This window comes from Terrapene carolina, unplaced genomic scaffold (genome assembly GCF_002925995.2).
Source record: "Terrapene carolina triunguis isolate 2854851 unplaced genomic scaffold, T_m_triunguis-2.0 Scaffold67, whole genome shotgun sequence".
Taxonomy (NCBI): Eukaryota; Metazoa; Chordata; order Testudines; family Emydidae; genus Terrapene; species Terrapene triunguis.
In genome coordinates, this window is record NW_020664418.1 from 41707942 (window position 1) to 41715355 (window position 7414).

Sequence of the window (7414 nt, forward strand, 5' to 3'; positions counted from 1 at the left end):
CCACCTCCACTGCAAAGGCCACTGTGGATACTTTGGTGGCTCGCATGCCAGTCGAGAGTGGACCAAGCCAGGATGAGGAAATCTTGGACAAGGATGTGGAGGGGGACCCCAGAGGCAGAGGACAACTCAGGGGTCAGAGACGCATGCAGCCAGGAGCTCTTCTCTACCCCGGAGGAGGCTAGCCAGTCACAGCTGTCAGAGTGTGGCAAAGTGCAAACAGGAGAGAAGGCCCTTGATAAGTGGCTTTGATTTTGGGAATCGCTGAAGCGAGTTGTTGGGGGCAGGAGGGTTGCAGAAAGCAGGCTTGTGTCTGTATGATGCATGTACCACCACGTGCCTAGTCTGAGCGGCCGAACAGGGTGTTGTTTGACTCTCTCACTTCACGTGAATCTGCCTCAGAGATCTCCAGGAAACTTTCATGGAGATACTGGGCAATCCGCTGCCGCAGGTTCTTTAGCAGAGCTGCTTTGTTTCTTGCCCCATTAAGGGTAACTTTCCTGTGCCATTCTGCCGTCACTGGAGGGGGTGGGGGGACAGACCATTTCTGCACACAGGCGAGCCGCATAAGGGCCAGGGCGGAAGCCACAGTCTTGGAGAAGACCCTCCCTTGATTCCCTTCTCACCCTCAGCAGCGAGATATCTTCCATAATGAACACAGCTGTTGAAAATGTGGGGACAGTAATGATTATAAGGCCCCTCCTACACTGCTGGCTCTCCCCAAGAGCCAAGTGCCCAGTGTACAGTATGGTCCTGGAACACTGATTTCCCCTGCCCCTGTGGTTACTCACCATTTTGAGGGTCTTGTGGCTCATGTGTGCTTGCCTGGGGTCAGCCAATTAGTGATAGGTATGTGAATAGTGGCTGTGTTTTAAATCACTGAATCGGTGGTCTCTGTGTTGCAAACAATACTGTTTCTGTAAAATGTTGCATTTTGGCTTCACGGATATGACCTTGTGAGCCCAGCCTCCCTCTTTGTTATCACTGGCTGAACGGCTGCACAGAATTAGAAAGCAACCACGAAGAACTAAAGAGGACTTTCTGTGTGATGTCATGATGCACTACGCGGCCGAAAAACAAGAATTGAAGGAGTGGCGGGACAGCGAGACGAGGGACTGAAAGGAGAATGTGGCACGCCAGAACGAAGCCACGGAGCGGCTCTTAAATGTTATAGAGCGCCAAGCGGACACGCTCCAGGCACTACTAGTCCTGCAAACCGAGCAGCTCCATGCCCGCCCTCCCCTGCAGCCACTGTCACAAAACTTGCATCTGAAGAAGTGAGGTTCTTACCCACGAAAGCTTATGCTCCCAATACTTCTGTTAGTCTCAAAGGTGCCACAGGACCCTCTGTTGCTTGTCACAAAACTGTTCCCCATGCACCCCCCCAGATACCACCAACACACTCTTATCAACCTCCTAGCTCCAGTCTATACCCGCTGCATTCCACTCATGCCCCATCATGCAGATTCCCAGTACCCACTTCACTCAACACCCGTCCCTCTACAGTTTAGCCCTGCTGAAGTACAGTACCCACTGCACTGTACTCCAAATGACAAGGTTGCATGTGATACCTGGACATACACAAATCTTTAACCATCCTGGGACCCCGCCTCCTCCTGGGACCCTCCCTTCCCCCATTCTCCACAGTACTGATGTGCTTTTTTGTTTGTCTCTCTCCTCCGGTTGTTGTTTTTTAATAAAAGAATAGCTTTGGTTTGAAAGCAATCTTTATTCCATTAACTCAGTGTTTCCCAAACTTGGGACACCGCTTGTGTAGGGAAAGCCCCTGGCGGGCAGGACCAGTTTGTTTACCTGCTGCATCACAGGTCTGGCCGATCGCAGCTCCCACTGGCTGCGGTTCGCTGCTCCAGGCCAACGGGAGCTGCTGGAAGCAGCGGCCAGCAAGTCCCTCGGCCCATGCCACTTCCTACGGTGATCTTCTGGTCCGGGAAGAAAGTACCCGCTTGCAGCTTCCTGAACAGGCCAGTGTCATGCACCTTTCCAGATCAGCCTGCGTTAATGTCTGTGAAATGCCCATGGTGATCCACAAGCTCCTGGAGAACCATAGAGAAATACTCTTTCTGATTAATGTACTCGGTGGCTAGATGGTCTGGTGCCAGAATTGGAATATGCGTGCCATCTATGGCAGGCAGCTGACAGTGTGAACACACAACAGCGGTTTCCCTTCAGTGCTCTCTGAGCAGCGCTGTAAATGCCGGCGCTGTAACTCTGTCAGTTAGACATACCCTTAGTCACAATACTTAGTCGGCAAACACTTTTGAATAATGAAAACATCCACAAACAGAAAGAAAGGGGGGTGAAATCCATCCAGTAAGTGATTTCTTTACAAATCATTTGTTCAATTTTTCCAGCACCAGTAAGAGGATACCAGTTTCACCTTTTACTGAGGTGGTTACTCAGCCAATAAAGAGAAGCCAGAGGTGCTCTGAGGGGGCATCAGTGGACATCACTCAGAGGACTGGGAAGGTGCTGTAATGGGATGGTGCCAGCAGCTGTGCCTGCTTGGTCAGCTCATAAAAGTCCTACACTCTTATGGCACAAAGGAACAATGTCCCACTACATGCTCTGTCAGTGCTTCTGTAGTCCTGTAACTGCTTATATACAATGATCTGTGGGAAAATCAAAGCAGTCATTATATATTTGGTGTCAGGCCTCCTGATATCTTATCAATTATCTGTCAGAAGAAAGGGTGTGCCTACTAGTTAATGTGTTTCAATGTGACAATTAACAACTGAGTATCACAAGCGTTTAAGAGCTGAGCTCAGTTGACCACTTGCTCAATAAATATTGACATAGACATCAGCAGAAGTATGTCAAACGGGCATTACATAAAAACAACTACAACGAGAAAAGAGACAAACAAAGACTCCAACATTATGACTGGCCTTTTGAGGATTCTTCTGTTATGTTTCAGTTCACCAGGGATCCGAATTCAGGTGGGGCTTGTTCAAATTGTGGTTGTCTTCTTTCTTTAGCCTGAAGATCCTTTTTTTTGGGGGGGGGGGGGGGGGGGGGGGGGGGGGGGGAGGGGGCAGGAGGTAGAGGAGAGAAGGATACCTTCCTGTTGAAATAAACCAGCGAGAACTTTGTCAAGGAATGAACTCTTAGTATAACCCACACCTCATTTGTCACCCTGATGGGCTGAGGAAAAGTGACATTTACAAACTGAGAATGAAAGCACATCCATTTCACCAGTCTGACACCCTGATATAATAACTATTTACCTTGAGAAAGAGGGACTGAGATTTCCGATTCTTGTGAATCTTCTCACTTTGGCACTTATTTTCTCACTCTGTCAAACAGCCCCAGATTAATGGAACAATTTGTTCAACAAATCATATTAGCAGAAAGCGCACAGGGTAAAGAGAGGGAGGCGGGGGAGCAGGAAATTTTTACTCATTCATAGCAGTAGTATCTCTGCAAATAAAAATGTAGTTATGCCTGACATTTACAGAGGTACAATGTGAAAGGGAAAAAGTGTAATGACTTTGGGCAGTTGAGAGATCACTTTGCAAGAACAGTAGTGCTCAAAAGGGAATAAGATAAAGTTACACATAACATCTAGATTGAGCTTCTTTCTGGAACATATTTGTCAAACACAGCAGGATCCGTCTGTGTTTAAAAAAGAGTTTTCTATTAAAATTAAGCGACTTGTGCTTTCCTAAACTATAAAGGAATATTCCCTTACAGGCCGTGTTTCTGAAATGTTAGGTAAAGAATTAAAGTAAGTTGGAGATATATGGTGAATCGTATCAATATTTCTTTAGCTGCTTTGATAACATTTAAGGGCCTGATCCAAAGTCAACTAAAGTAAATGGAAAAACTCCCACTGACTTCAGTGGCCCGTGGATCAGGTCCAAAGTGAATGGAGACCAAATTTCATTCTCATTTACACTGCTGCAACTCCAGTGAAAACAACAAAGTTACTCCAGTTCCATTCTAGTCTGTTTAGTAGGTGTGGGCGTATAATGCACTCATCATGTTGGTATGAGAACATGAAGGGGTACCAGATACACTGGAGTTGTTCCCAATTTACACTGGCATAAATGACAGCAGAGTTTGACCCCAAGAGTTTAATTTGGGCATATGTTTTGGGTAACTGTTGACAGTTATTGACGACTGTGCCAGCCCCATGTAGAGCTCATGTATAGGGCACCAAAGTATAGTTGCTTTCCTCAGCTGTATTCTCCAGCTCTCCCTGCCAAATTTTTGAGTCAATATTCATGATGCATATGAAGCTAGTGGATTATCTTTTTTGAATTAAAATATGTTTCTTTAAATCCGTGATGTCTATTTCTGATAGCCATGAAATATACAAGGTACTGCAGCATCATTTCCCCCACACCGCCCCTTGGAGAGGACACTTCAAGTTTGCCACGATATTAATTTATTTCTGTTAGCTTGGCAGAGCGGCACTGTACCTTGCATCCTCAATGACAATTGACGCTCCCTTGTCCCACGTTTCTTTATGCCATGACCTTGAGTGTCAAGAGAAAATATTGCTTTGCAGCCTGGTGTGGTTTGAGTCCTGTTTCTCTCTTTATAGGTTATTGCTTGGCACCCTGCAGAGTATCATGTGCTGCAGTGTGATATGCACCACGCAGCTGGGAACAGTCGGAATTCTTCAGACTGTTGAGAGAGCCGCATGGCAGAAGTGAGTTTCCCTAACATTTTGCACAGAGATTCATGTTTTAAAATGGCTGATTCAACATTTCTGAAGGTAAATTGATATTTCAGAGTAAGAAGTATTCTTTTAGGGCCTGTCCCAAAGCCCAGGGAAGCCAATAGACTTTGATTTAGGTCCTTAGAGCCAAAATCCTGAGGTCTGTGTTTACACAGACACAGTCCTCATTGGGTTAAACATCCATTGACTTCAATGAGGTTTTAGCCTGATTAGGGTCTGGGCAAAGGATGGGTAAAGACCTCAAGATTCAGTCAATAGTTTTTGTGATGCTTGCACAAGGGTTATCTGGAAATGGAGATATGTATCCAAAATGACTCCCTGAGGATGTGGTGATAGTGTGTGTATGATGAGCTGGAGGTATGGGAGAAGAAAAAGGCTTCTCTACAGCTGGGATGGATGGATGACTACTTACTAAGACACATTTATTCAAGGATGAGCAGAAATAAACACAGTCGTGTTATTTTAAAGCTGCTCGGCTAGATTCTGAGCTCATGGAATTCTGTGCCGTTACGGAATTCAGCAGATTGAATCTGGCCCATTACAAATATAGAAGAAGACAGGAGGGTCAGTGTGAATGAGTCCTGAGCAATCAGAAGAAATGTATAGTAGTCAAACCTCACCTGATCTGATTCCAGATGGAGATGGTTGGACCAGTTTAACCTGTTTCAGGAAACGGAGACCCCCTTAGGAAATTTCTCCCCCAAATCAAACTGATCCTGAAACAAACTTTTTGAGAGGTTTGCAACACTGTGAATACCACCCCCATGCATTATTTGTCAATTTTGAGCACCTTTGCACTATCCAGTTTTAGATGGCACTGGAAGCAGAAGTGCTGAATGGTTGGCCTGAGCAGAAGATGAAAGCACTAGCTACTTGGTGACAGCTGTTCTCTAGGAATCTCCAGCATAGTTGTGCATACACAAATGGTTTGTATAATCTTCAGAATAAATCCATCCTCTGTGCACTTTGAGGTTGGCCAGTCACTAATCCTAATGGATGATCCTGCCACTCAGTGCCCCACTGAAAGTAAAATTAGAGTGCAAAGAATCCTTTACAGCAGTGTTTCCCAAACTTGGGGCGCCGCTTGTGTAGGGAAAGTCCCTGGCGGGTCGGGCTGGTTTGTTTACCTGCCCTGTCCGCAGGTCCGGCCGATCGCGGCTCCCACTGGCCGCGGTTCGCTGCTCCAGGCCAATGGGGGCTGCTGGAAGTGGCGGCCAGTATGTCCCTCGGGCCGCACCGCTTCCAGCAGCTCCATTGGCCTGGAGCAGCAAACTGCGGCCACTGGGAGCCACGATTGGCCGGACCTGTGGACGCGGCAGGTAAACCAACCAGCTTGGCCTGCCAGGGGCTTTCCCTACACAAGCGGCATCCCAAGTTTGGGAAACACTGCTTTACAGGAACAAGTTTACAAGATTTGGCACATACCATGGTCAGAAAGCAGGCTCCTTTGCCAGTCTGCAACCACTGAGGTAAAGAGAGAATAATTCCAAGCTGGTAGGAGGAGATTCACTGGGAGATTTTTTAAAATAGGGATCCTGTTCTGTCATCATGGTAGCCCATAACAAGGAAAGAACCATGTTTTGTGGCTTGAGGGGTCAATATGGCACTGAATTTTGGGCAGGTGTGACATTTTACCGAAAGACCCTCATGGCACATTTATTGGGCAGGTCTTGAAATAAGACCTGTTTCTACTCACAGCAGCATGGAAAGAGGTATAAAGGAGGCCTGTTAAAATGTGGTTATTTCACAATAGGAAAAATGCCATAAGGAAGTGAAAGGTTTTTCCCAAAATTTTTCCGAAAATGTTTCTAATTGAAAAATTCATTGAAGCCAACGCTTTCTCAAGAAAAGCTTCTGCTTCAATGATTTTTTTTTTGACCAAAAAAAACCTCTTTTATTTCAAAATTCCTGAGATTTAATAGGGAACTTTTTCCACCTCTTGCTCCCACCTATCCCAGAGACTCTCACTACAGTACTTAGCACAACAAGGGGCACAGTAAAGGTGGGGCCTTGGCTAGACTCCTACCACATTAGCCAGAAGGGCTGGTCCAAGATCAGGAGTGGGGGAGCTCATACTGCACCCTTTCAAAAGGTGGCACAGGCGCTGGTCCCATAAACCACCAAGAAGAATTTTTGTTTGAGTCAGCCAGAATTCCACCAGTTGTGGCCACTACTTCCTGATTCTGATCATCTGCTTTATCCCTAGCACAGCCTGGCCCCATTCCCCTGCATTAACTTCACTGCCTACAGCAGTAAACGAACAAAGAAAGCAACAACAAAACCCCATAATCCATCCTTACATTAGTAATTTTAATAATCAAGATTTATGGTCTTAAAATGGGTTTAAAATGAAGGATTTATTTCCAATGACACACATGTCCGTGAGCAGAAGTCATGCAAATCCAAAATTCCTGTGAGACCCTAGTCTTCCAGACTGCACAGGTGAGATTATTTTCTCATTCACCCCATGCACTCACCCGTTACCAACAGGAGAATTTGACCCTATAATAATTTTTGCTATTTATAATTTACATCATCTGCCTTTTTTATTTAGTGATTTTTTGTCAATGAAAGATTCAATGTCTTTAAATAATATAAATAATGTCATTTCATTTTGTTTCTTAGGCTGGCATCCCTTTTCCTGTACTTTATATTCTTTTATCTATACTACATATATATTAAACAGCAGGAACCTTAAACAGAACGTAAAGC